Source organism: Macaca mulatta, chromosome 9 (genome assembly GCF_049350105.2).
Source record: "Macaca mulatta isolate MMU2019108-1 chromosome 9, T2T-MMU8v2.0, whole genome shotgun sequence".
NCBI classification, from domain to species: Eukaryota; Metazoa; Chordata; class Mammalia; order Primates; family Cercopithecidae; genus Macaca; species Macaca mulatta.
Window position 1 is genome coordinate 31,040,588 of NC_133414.1, and position 13,285 is coordinate 31,053,872.

Below are 13,285 nucleotides of genomic sequence, written 5' to 3' on the forward strand. Positions count from 1 at the left end.
GAAACATTTATACCATGTCTCTCTCACTAGCAGAAATGACTTTCTCATGCTTTCTCTCCCTCTCTTTCCTTTTTTTTTCTGTAGAGATAGGCTCTCACTGTGCTGCCCAGGCTGGTCTGGAACTCCTGGCCTCAAGTGGTCCTCCCACTTCAGCCTCCCAAAGTGCTGGTCTCTTCTTTTTCAATCCTCCAAAGCATCTAACATAGGTTCTCATGTAGAGTAAGTCTCAATAATTTCTTCACCGAATTCCACTTAAAATTTAATTTCTCAGTGTATTGATCATTATCCCCCCCTGCCCCCGGCAATTGTTCCCTTCATTCACAACCAAGATAATCATTTATTGGTGAAACTGAATTCTACACTTGACCCCTCATTGGCCATTCAGGTACCTGTTCAATGTCATTGCCCCCTCCATCCTAGAGGATAACCCAGAGTGACTCAAGCCCTAATCACCCAAACCAAAAGACATGCTCAGATACCTCTCAGGAGTCCTGGGGATTTTCAGGGGATTGGGGAAGGAAATGGGGAATTCCTTTAACTCCTACTACATCTAAAGAAGCAATTTAAAAAATTACTTCTCGCGTAGGTAACAACAGATTGAGATGTATGCAATGGATCTGTTTAAACCATGTACATTTGGTGCTGATTTCTAAAGTGGGGTATTAATGCCTCTGAAATGTAAAGAGACTAGGAATGAGAGCCTCACAATTTTTTAAAATATAGTGATATAAACCTTGAAGTAGCATTGGAAGTTCTTTATCCCTGGATATTGGAAATTAAAAGAAAAATGTAAGGGGTCATTTTCTCCTCCAATTTGCAACTTTCCCAAAGAGATTTTTGGTATGGCCAAAGCTAGTATAAATATTAACTTTATTCACGGACAAAAGGAAAAAAGGTATGTGTGGTTGGCTGAATAATGGACCCCCAAAAGATATCCACATTCTAATTCCTGGAACCTGTGAATATTATCTGATATGGCAAAGATTTTGTAGATGTGATAAATTTAAGGATCTTGAGACGAGGAAATGATCCTAGATTTTCTGGAGGGCCCCAATGTGACCATCAGGGTTCATACAGAAAGGAGGTGGAGGGAGAATAGAGACTGTTCTTCCCACTTTTCTGTAGCTATCACATTTTCAAAATTTAAAAAGTTGCAAGAAAAATTCCAAGGAAGGAAAATTTAAATGTCTCCAAATCTTTTTTTTTTTTTTTTTTTTTTTTACTTTAAGTTCGGGATACAAGTGCAGAGGGTGCAGGTTTGTTACATAGGTAAATGTGTGCCATGGTGGTTTGCTGCACCCATCAACCCATCACCTAGATTTTAAGCCCTGCGTGCGTTTGCTATTTGTCCTAATGCTCTCCCTCCCCTTGTCCTGCAACCCCCCGACAGGCCCCGGTGTGTGATGTTCCCCTCCCTAAGTCCATGTGTTCTCATTGTTCAACTCTCACTTACGAGTGAGAACACGTGGTGTCTGGTTTTCTGTTCCTGTGTAAGTTTGCTGAGGACAATGGCTTCTGGCTTCATCCATGTCCCTGCAAAGGACATGATCTCATTCCTTTTTTTGGCTGCATAGTATTCCATGTACCACATTTGTACCACACCATATGTACCACATTTTCTTTATCCAGTCTATCATTGGTGGGCATTTAGGCTGATTTCAAGACTTTGCTATTGTAAATAGTGCTGCAATGAACATATATGTGCATGTTTCTTTATGATAGAATGATTGATTTATATTCCTTTGGGTATACACTGAGCTACTTTTAATAAACCGACTTGGCTGGGCATGGTGGCTCATGCCTGTCTATCATTTATGGGCATTTGGGTGGTTCCATGTCTTTGCTATTGTGAATAGTGCTGCAATAAACATATGTATGCATGTGTCTTTATAGTAGAATGATTTATATTCCTTGGGATATATGCTCAGTAATGGGATTGCTGGGCCAAATGGTATTTCTGGTTCTAGATCCTTGAGGAATCACCACACTGTCTTCCATAATGGTTGAAGTAATTTACATTCCCACCAACAGTATAAAAACATTCCTATTTCTCCACATCCTCTCCAGTATCTGTTGTTTCTTGACTTTTTCATAATTGCCATTCTGACTGGTGTGAGATGGTATCTCATTGTGGTTTGAATTTGCATTTCTCAGATCAGTAATGTTGAGCTTCTTTTCACGTTTGTTGACTGTATAAATGTTTTCTTTTGAGAAGTGTCTGTTCATATCCTTTGCCCACATTTTGATAGGGTTGTTTTATTTCTTGTAAATTTGTGTACGTTCCTTGTCGATTTTGGATATTAGACCTCTGCCAGATGGGTAGATTGCAAAAATGGTCTCCCATTCTGTGGGTTGCCTGTTCGCTCTGATGATAGTTTCTTTTGCTGTGCAGAAGCTCTTTAGTTTAATTAGATCCCACTTGTCAATTTTGGTTTCTGTTGCAATTGCTTTTGGTGTTTTTGTCATGAAGTTCTTTGCCCATGCCTATGTCCTGGATGGTATTGCCTAGGTTTTCTTCTGGGGTTTTTATGGTTTGGGGTTTTATATTTAAGTCTTTAATCCATCTTGAATTAATTTTTGTGTAAGGTATAAGGAAGGGGTCCAGCTTCTATTTTCTGCATATGGCTAGGCAGTTTTCCCAATACCATTTAATAAATAGGGAATCCTTCCCCATTGCTTTTTTGTTGCTCGGTTTGTCAAAGATCAGATGGTCGTAGATGTGTGGTGTTATTTCTGAGGTCTCCATTCTGTTCCATTGGTCTATATGTCTGCTTTGGTACCAGTACCATGCTGTTATGGTTACTGTCACATTGTAATACAGTTTGAAGTCAGGTAGGTAGTGCCTCCAGCTTTATTCTTTTTGCTTAGGATTGTCTTGCCTACACAGGCTCTTTTTTGATTCTATGTGAAATTTAAAGTAGATTTTTTCTAATTCTGTGAAGAATGTCAGTGGTAGTTTGATGGGAATAACATTGAATCTATAAATTACTTTGGGCAGTATGGCCATTTTCATGATATTGATTCTTCTTATCCATGGGGATGGAATGTTTTTCCATTAGTTTGTATCCTGTCTTATTTTCTTGAGCAGTGGTTTGTAGTTCTCCTTGAAGAGGTCCTTCACATCCCTTGTTAGCTGTATACCTAGCTATTGTCTTTGTAGCAATTGTGAATGGGAGTTCATTCATGATTTGGCTCTCTGCTTGTCTATTGTTGGTTTATAGGAATGCTTGTGTTTTTTTGCATATTGATTTTGTATCCTGAGTAAATGTCTCCAAATCTTATGCCATTAATTTGCCCTTAAACCAAATTTCTATTAATTCCTACATCCGCTTGCTTGAAGATATCTGTGGTAGCAGTGGTAACAGTGATAGCAGTAGTAGTGGTAATTAATAAGACCAAAGAAATTATATTTTACAGACTAGAAGTGCTTTCAAAATAATGATTAAATGGATTATAATCAGTATAATGTAGTATATTTACAAATAATCATAGCTAAAGCTATCTTTAAAGCAGTGAGTACATGCCAGGCACTGTGCTAAGGACTTTTCATGTATTAGTTCATTTATACTCTAATGATTTATAACCTAGGTCACTATTATCATCCCCATTTCATACATGAGAAATGAAGGCTTAGAACAGTCACATGGCTAGTAGATATCAGGGCTGTGATTTAAACTCAGGTAGTCTGGCCCACTAAAATGATGGTAAAAATAACTTTTTAAAAAATGTACAAACTTACATCAGCAATGAGAAAAGAATCAGTTATCAGAAAACAAAAGATTTTGGCCATGTGCGGTAGCTCACGCCTGTAATCCCAATACTTTAGGAGGCCGAGGTGGGTGGATCACCTGAGGTCCAGAGTTCAAGAGCAACCTGGCCAACATGGTGAAACCCTGTCCTTACTAAAAATACAAAAATTAGCCAGGTGTGGTGGCAGACGCCGTAACCCAGCTACTCGGGTAGGGGGACTAAGGCAGAAGAATGGCCTGAATCCAGGAGGCGGAGCTTGCAGTGAGCTGAGATCTCAGCACTGCACTCCAGCCTGGGTGAAAGAGCAAGACTCCATCTCAAAAAAAAAAAAAAAAAAAAAAAAAAAAAGCCAGAGAGGGAACTGAAGAAGCCTAACGTTTGACTAATCAGAGTTCTAAAAACCACAGAAAAATGTGGGGCGGGGGAAAGAGGAAGAAATTATCAAACAAATAATGCACTTTGAGTATCCTTTATCCAAAATGCTTGAGATCAGAAGTGTTCCGAATTTCAGACATTTTTGGATTCTGGAATATTTACATTGTACTCACGAGTTGAGCATCTCTAATCCAAAAATCTGACACCCTACGTGCTCCAAAGAGCATCACCTTTGAGTGTCATGTCATGTTGGCACTGGAAAGGTTTTGGATTTCAGAGCATTTCAAATGTTTGAATTAGGGATGCTTAACCTGTACAAGCAACTCCCCAGAGCTAAGGAGACAATTTTTTAGACTTCAAGATGTTTGCTGTTTATCCGCATGTTACCTCTCAGCTGCAAAGATACCCTTCTTTGCCTTCCTTTGAATTATGGGAGCTGGGTGTGGTCAATGTCTCCCCTTGGCCAGCTGACATCAGGTTAAGCTTTGCTTGTTGAGGGTGCTGGAGGAGTCGTGCAGGAAGAAGGGGCTTTTCTCCTATGGGGTATGCTCTCACCAGCTTGTGCCTGCAGCAGCTAGCAGCCTGTGGAATACCCAGGAGTGTCACCCCAGTGAGTTTTGGCAGCACCCTGCAGGTGGTTCCCGGTAAGTCTGGCAGACACTCCAGCAGTGAGTACTCCCAGCACCCAGCAGGCTCCCAGCGAGGCTTGCAGGCACCCAGTAGGTGGGTGGTTTCCTAGCAGTGTTTTAAACACTTGAGCAAGCGGTATTCCACATGGGCTAGCATGCAGCTCCTCCCCAAACTGTGCTGCCTCAATGGGCCATGAAGCCATGCCCTGAGATCTGAATTTCAGATTTGGGGGTGCACAAGAGGCAGCCGCTTCTGAACTCGATCTTGTCTCAGCCCTAGAGGGAGGAGCTGCTCAATATATGGGTCACTCTTATATTCTTTCTAACTTTTTTTTTTTGAGGTAGGGTCTCACTCTGTTACCTAGGCTGGAGTGTGATCATGGCTCACTGCAGCCTCAAACTCCTGAGCTCAAGCAATCCTCCCACCTCACCTTCCCGAGTATGTGGGACTACAGGTGCGTGCCACCATGCCCAGCTAATTTTTTAATTTTTTGTAGAGACAGGGTTTCACCATATTGCCCAGGCTGGTCTCAAATACCTGGGCTCAAGCAATCTGCCTGCCTTGGCCTCCTCCCAAAGTGTTGGGATTATAGGCGTGAGCCACTGCACCCAGCCAACCATTCCTGTATTCTTTCAGTTCTCTTTTCCTCTGAGTAGTTAATCCCCTACTACAAATTAATGATTGTTTAGTTTCCCTGTTCAAATTTCTGTGTGATTTTTGTGTGACGAGAACCTGACTGATACACCCACTGACTACCAAAGTCAATAAATGAGCAAAGACTCACATTTAGACATTCACTGTCAAATTACTATATAATTGTATTAATAAATATTGCAGAATATTGAGGAATAAAGAGAAAAAAAGAAACTCCAGTAGCTTTCAAAAAGAAAAAAAGAGTCAGTTAATAACAAACAGACCAGCATGTGCCTTTTCAAATCCACAACAATACGGCAAGATTTTTGAAGGTTAAAGAAAAATTTATTTCAAGCCTATAAACCCATATCAATCAAAGATGTTTTCAAACACATAAGACTCCGAAAGCGAGCCTCAATCGGAATAAGTCACTTGAGAATATTAAACATATTTCAAAAAAAATGAATGTAAAACACAGGCAAAGAGAGATGTGGCATCCAGCACATGGTGGAACAAAGCCTAGAATTTAAGGAAAATCAACAACTGCAAATCTAGGAAGCCATTAGGACATCAGTGAGTGGAATCCACAAAGAATGTCTTCAAAAAGAATCATTTATTCAAGCAATAGACAAATGGGTTAGAAACTAGAGGATTTTAGGGAAATAGTCAAGGAGGCACAATTCTTCCCTCAACAAGGCACACACACCAAAAAAAAAAAAAACAATAAAAAACTCAAGGGGGCCAGACGTGGTGGCTCACGCCTGTAATCCCAGCACTTCGGGAGGCCGAAGGGGGTGGATCGCCTGAGGTCAAGAGCTCGAGACCATCCTGGCCAACATGGTGAAACCCCGTCTCTACTAAAAATACAAAAATTAGCTAGGCGTGGTGACACACGCTTGTGGTCCCAGTTACTGGGGAGACTGAGGCAGGAGAACCACTTGAACCTGGGAGGTGGAGATTGTAGTGTGGTGAGATCGTGCCACTGTACTCCAGCCTGGGTGACAGAGCAAGATTACATCTCAATAAATAAATAAATTAATTAATTAATAATCTCAAGGGAAAACAAATGCCACCAACAAAATGCAGGAGAGACATGGTTCAAATGCACCATGATTGGACAGGCGCCACGACTCACGCCTGTAATCCCAGCACTTTGGGAGGCCGAGGCGGGCGGATCACCTGAGGTCAGGGGTTCCAGACCAGCCTGGCCAACATGGTGAAACTCCGTTTCTACTAAAAATACAAAAATTAGCCAGGTGTGGTGGTGCACCCTGTAATCTCAACTACTCAGGAGGCTGAGACACAAAAATCACTTGAACTCGGGAGGTGGAGGTTGCAGTGAGCTGAGATCACGCCATTACACTCCAGCCTGGGTGACACAAAGTAAGACTCTGTCTCAAAAGAAAAAAAAAGTGCCATGATTTAGAGCAACTGGTAAAAATGAGCAGAATGAACTCAATTGGAAAAGATATTAGAGCAGCTGGGCACAGTGGCACATGCCTGTAATCCCAGCACTTGGGGAGGTCAAGGCGGGTGGATTACAGCACATATGCTAAAATCGGAACGATACAGAGAGCATTAGCATGGACCCTGCGCAAGGATGACATGCAAATTCATGAAGTGTTCCAATTTTTAAATATATTTTAATAAAAATATAAAAGTTAAAAAAATTTAAAGAAAAAGATATTAAGAACTATCTACTTTGAGTGATGCGGCAGTCGTGATATTAGAATTAAAAAAAAGGAAGTATAATCACAGCAAGCACTACTTGGCTCTGCTATAGACAGTATTTACATTAACACTGCTCATTGGCTTGTGCTGTGGTTTGGATATTCGACCCTTTGCAACCTGCTTGAAATCTGATCCTCTATGTTGGAGGCGGTGCCTAACGGGAGGTGTTTGGGTCATGGGCGTGGATTTCTCATGAATAGATTAATGCTCTCTTTGGGGGGTGGGGAGACAGGGAGTGAATTTTTACTCTATTAGTTCCCAGGAGAGCTGGTTATTAGAAACAGCCTGGGACCTTCTTCCTCTCTCTCTTGCCTTCTCTCTCGCCATCTGATCTCTGCACACACCAGCTCCTCTCTGCCTTTCAGTATGTGTGGAAGCAGCCTGAGGCTTTCCCCAGATGCCCAATCTTCCAGCAGCAGAATCGTGAGCCAAATAAACCTCTTTTCTTTATAAATTCCCCAACCTCAGGTATTCCTTTACAGCAACACTAAAGGGACTAAGATAGCTTGCAATCTTTAGACTCGCCCAATGGGCAATGCAAGGAAAATATTTCCAGATAGAGAAGGCAAATGTTATCAGACTCAACACTGTAAAAATAAAGACATAGCCAAGAAAAGCTGAAAGATGGACAAGAGGAAAAGAGAGGAATGCGGAAGGCTAGTGGTACTAGTCTCTTCATCTTATAAAATTTGGCACCTAAGATAAAAGGTAGGAAACAGATGCAACAAGATACAGAGGTTTATGAACATTAAAACTGCAATGGTAGGGCTGGGTGCAGTGGCTCACGCCTGTAATCCCAGCACAGGGAGGCTGAGGCAGGTGGATCACTTGAGGTCAGGAGTTTGAGACCAGCCTGGCCAACATGGTGAAACACCGTCTCTACTAAAAATACAAAAAAATTAGCTGGGTATGGTGGCAGGTGCCTGTAATCCCAGCTACTCAGGAGGCTGAGGTAGAAGAATTGCTTGAACTTGGGAGGCAGAGGTTGCAGTGAGCCAAGGGCACCACTGCACTCCAGCCTGAGAGACAGAGCAAGAGTTCATCTCAAAAAAGAAAAAAAAAAAAAAACTGCAGTGGTAATCAAGAGAGGAATTCATGTACTGATAAAACTAAGAAGTTGTGCATGCCTCTGTGTGTGTGTGTGTGTGTGCATGTGAACGTGGTCTATCAAACAGAGGCAACCCAAAGCACATACATCAGAAACGGCTGAGCGAGGAGTTATACAACTATTAGTAATAACCACTAAAAGAAGTTTAACAGGAACCATTAAAAATGTGTTGCTTCTGGAACAAAGCTATTGCTTTTCATTTACAACATTCCTCCACGATCTGATTTTTTCAGCCGTGTTCATGAATCACTTTGAAAATAATCCTGTGTGTAGGAGTCAGCAGATTGTTTTTTTTCTGTAAATAACCAGATGGTACATATATTTTAGGCAGTATGGGCCATACAGGTCTCTCTCACAACTCTGCAACTTGGCTATTCTGGGGCAAACAGACAATTCATAAATGAATGAGTGTAGCTGTGTTCCAATAAAACTTTATTTACACAACAGGTGGCAAGAGGGATTTGGCCTGCAGGCTGCTATCTGCCAACCACTGATCTACTCCAGCATTTCCCAAACTATGTACAACAGGATACTCCAATATACTTGAAGCTTTTCCTCCAAAAGAGGGAGAGTTTCCAGTTCAAAGAGTTTAGAAAATGCTAGGTTTAACAATGTTAAGCAGATTTCTTAACTTCAAGGCTTCTTGCAGTCTCTAACGTGCTTATGAGCTTTTGGAAGCCAAATATGGAATAGAATTCAGCACACAGCATTTCTCCAATTTCCATGGATATATTGGAGAAGCAGCCAATCAGTGATATCTCAAGGGCCACTAATGTTGGGTGGGAAGGCTTGGGAAGCAGCGTCATCGTCTAATTCCTACCTTGTGTAGACAGAAAAATGAGGTTTAGAGAGTGGGAAGTTACTTGGCCGAGGCTACTCAGCTAGATGGTGTCAGAACTGGGACTGGAACCCAGGCAGCTTAGGCTGGTTGCTGCCATTTCAGAGGGCCATTCATTCATTTAGATGGCCCCATAACAAACCAGCGCAAGGCTATCCTGAGTCATCTCCATCCCGAGGGATTTTCCGGAAGGCACTTTGAAATTACATAATGACACAGATGAAACAATACTTAAACTTCAAAAAAGGCGAAGACTATGGGTTCAGATTTTATTATTTTATTTAGAAACATCACGAGGTGAGGTGAATTGATTGGACATATTCACCATGAGCCTTTCCTAATTTCTAATACAAGGTGGAGCAATAGAAAAAAACAGAAAATATGGAGGACAAAATCTTTTTCTCAACTTTTTTAGAATTCTAGACTATACTATTCAGTGTTACTAAAGCACACTTTGTATTTTATGAATCAGCAGTGATGAGTAACTACAGATTAAGCTCTATCTGAACATACAGCAATGTACAAAGCACAGAGCAAGAGTTTGGGAGACAAAAGAAAGTTTAAGAGAATCAGGGACAAAAGGAAAAGGTTTGGCCGGGCATGGTGACACATGCCTGTAATCCCAGCTCTTTGGGAGGCTGACGTGGGAGAATCGCTTGAGCTCAGGAGTTCAAGAGCAGCCTGGGGAACATGGTGAGAGCTCATCTCTACAAAATAATTAAAAATTAGCTGGGCATGGTGGCACACAGCTGTGGTCCCAGCTACTCAGGAGGCGGAGGCGGGAGGGTCACTTGAGCCCAGAAGGTCAAGACTGCACCACTCTGCACTCCTGCCTGGGTGACAGAGAAAGACCTTGTCTGAAATTAAGAAAGAAGGAAAGAAAGAAAGAGAGAAAGAGAGAAAGAGAAGAAAGAAAGAAGGAAGAAAGGAAGGAAGGAAGGAAGGAAGGAAGGAAGGAAGGAAGGAAGGAAGGAAGGAAGGAAGGAAGGAAAGGATGGAAGAAAAAGACTTGAGAAACCTAAGATCTAAGTAAACACCCCTAATATTTTGTGAAGGCAGTACAAATATATGAACCAAAGCAATATATCTCTAAACAAAGAAATGGTCAGAATATAAATTGAACTTTAAACAAAAAAAGAGGAGTTTAATCAGGGTCCAGGCAAGGTAAGTCTACCCACTCTGAAACATCTTGGTTCATAAGTTGGTTTCTAAATTCTAGAATGCCTTATATCATTATTTTGTATTCAACACACAAATCACCCATTCCATTTTCTTCATATTTTTCAGGTATAATTTCATAGCCTATGAAGATTAATTGAGATGGATTTTTGAAAACCTGCCTAGCCAACTTCACTAAGGGACAGCTTTCCCCTAACACTCTCATGATTGATGTGAAAATGAAACCTGCTCCTTCCAGAGCCATGAGAATGCTACCTCTGCCAACAACATTCCCGTCCAACTAAGTTCAAGCCAGACTGCTCTTGAGTCATTGGTTAGTAACCCATGGGAAGAGGAAGAGTAGTTGCAGTTGACCTATAAACTCTGCTTTGGCCTTGTCCCAAGCTAACCCCTATTACAACCCACAGACTGTCCCTGGAGTCAGAAGTTGTCCCCAGACTTGTCCTAATGGCCTAGCACAGTGGGACTTTGTCCAAGAGTCATGGTCATCAAGAGACCTTCAGAGACCACTTAATTATACAAGACTTCATTTGCTAAACTCCTACAATTCCTGAGTGCCGTGGGACAAGGCAAGGAAGATGTAGTTGCTGGGCAAGAAAAGTGAGCAACCATCTAGTTATTGATACAAGGTCCCTAGGTTCAAATGCAAGTAGCCCCTGGCCTGTGCCGTCCAATACAAGAACCAAAGAGCACACATGGCTACTTAAGTTGGCGAATGCAACTGAGGAACTGAGTGTCAACTTTTAATTAATTTCAAGTGATCTTATTTAAATGTAAAAACTGAAGCAATGTAAAATATGTTCCATTAAACATTAATGCATTGCTTTTGTAGAACTACATTTCACTTTAAATACTATATTGCTTAAAATATTATTTGGTGCATTGTAGCAGATAAGTCTACAAACGAAAGCATCACTGATCTACTTGGTGTCAATAAAGTGTTTCCATTTAAATGTTTTTTTCTAAACACTGATGTAACACTGTAATGTGTTCACCTGAATATTTTACACAGACAGTACAAGTTATGGTGATAACTATGTAAATCATAATTGGCAATCATATTAAAATACTTGCTTTAATTAAGATACAATTACATTGTTTCTCTAGTTTATAAAATAAATATGGTCAATTTTTCTAATCTGTCACTTTGAAAATTTTGTAGCAGTCCTAACGCAGAGACACTTTCCAAAATCTTAGGACTGATTCAAAATCCAGTGGAGATACAAAAATTAATAATACAATCAGAACAGTAAAGAGAAAAAGAGACACGAGAGTAAGGTAAGCAATAAGCGACATAATCAATGGCAATTGTAATTTGCTGTGGCAGAGCAAAAGGAGAAAGCTGTGTGTTACATAAAAAGTCAAAGATAATAAGGCAGAAAATATTAACAGACAATTTCAGCAAAAACATACTGAATTTGATGCCATCTCCCCTCAGCGGTCAAAAACAGATCAATGAAATTCGTCACTCAAAATCAGAATTAAATGGCCAAAAAATTGTTTTAATAATTTTTTACATCTCAGCTCATAACTCTGGCCAGTTATAAAACATCTTGGATTCTTGAACCAGTTTATGGAACTGCTGAAAGAAATACAAAACCAGAAATGATTGATCATGTGTTCCTTGCCAGTGATCTCTGGTTGAATCACAAAGAATTTTTACAAACATTCCCTGCACAGTTAGCTACAATGCAAGATTTTCTTTAAAAAAAAAAGAATGCTTGCCGAATACTCAATGAAGGCAAAAATAGGCAGCATGGGCTGGGCACGGCGGCTCAAGCCTGTAATCCCAGCACTTTGGGAGGCCGAGGCAGGCGGATCACGAGGTCAGGAGATCAAGACCATCCTGGCTAACACAGTGAAACCCCATCTACTAAAAATGAAAAAATAAAAAATAAAAAAAATGTAGCCGGGTGTGGTGGCAAGCCCCCGTAGTCCCAGCTACTCGGGAGGCTGAGGCAGGAGAATGGCTTGCAGTGAGCCGAGATGACACCACTGCACTCGAGCCCGGGCGACAGAGCGAGACTCCCTCCCCCGCCAAAAAAAATAGGCAGTGTAGTTTATGTTTTTTTCACAGATATCACACTATATATGAAAGAGATAAATTTAAAGTTCCAAGGAAAGGAAAAACTTATTTGTGACCTAGCTAGACAGGCAGGAGAATTTATGTCAAAACTGACATTTTTCATAAGAGAAGTAAAAAATAATGGTTTCATGCATTTTTGTAACTTGAACCAATATGTGGGTGATTTCACTGAAATCAAAAGCATTATCTAAATTGCCTTCAAAATCCGTAAGAAAATGTTGAGGAATACTTTGTTGATATTGATAAATTTAGAGTTAGTTTTTCCATTTTTGCAATACTCCTTTGAATTTAATGTTAACAATTCTGAGCTGGCGTAAGAGTTAGCGAATTTGCCTAAGTTGAACAGATGTAGCTTTGAAATTGATATTTTTTGTTTCAAAAAATCATATTAATTCGTCTCAAAAAGATGAACCAGTTTTGTCAAGTTGAATGCAAACATCATGGAGAATGATTTTTTGATGCTGAGTTCAGTTGCTGGACAACCTGTGTATTTGGGGTTTGGTTAACAAATATACTTTTTCGACTACAAATTTTATAAAAGCTAAATACAGACCAAGTATTTCAGATAAAAATGTAGTATCTGGTAGCTATAACATACATATCAAACTTCAAGACTTACTGTAAAATTTAAGAAAAAATGTCATATTAATATTTTTACATTGATGACATGTTGAAATAACATTTTGGGTAGACTGAGTTAAAGAAAATATATAATTAAATTAATGTCACCTGTTTCTTGGCCAGGTGTGGTGACTCACGCCTGTAATCCCAGCACTTTGGGAGGCTGAGGCGGGTGGATCACGAGGTCAGGAGATGGAGACTATCCTGGCTAACATGGTGAAACCCCATCTCTACTAAAAATACAAAAATTAGCTGGGCGTGGTGGCACATCCCTGTAGTTCCAGCTACTTGGGAGACTGAGGCAAGGGAATCGCTTGAACCCAGGAAGTGGAGG

At 40.5% G+C, this 13,285-nt stretch overlaps 1 protein-coding gene and 1 non-coding gene across 29 annotated transcripts in view; one reads left to right on the top strand and one right to left on the bottom strand.

Annotated features, from left to right (window-relative positions):
• The window catches only part of LOC695267 (supervillin), a 271,952-nt gene that overhangs the window by 239,806 nt on the left and 18,861 nt on the right, over positions 1–13,285 (bottom strand). The window lies entirely within an intron of this gene.
• LOC114670279 (U6 spliceosomal RNA) lies at positions 6,922–7,023 on the top strand. The gene has a single exon (XR_003719747.1). It is a non-coding gene; the product is annotated as a U6 spliceosomal RNA (small nuclear RNA).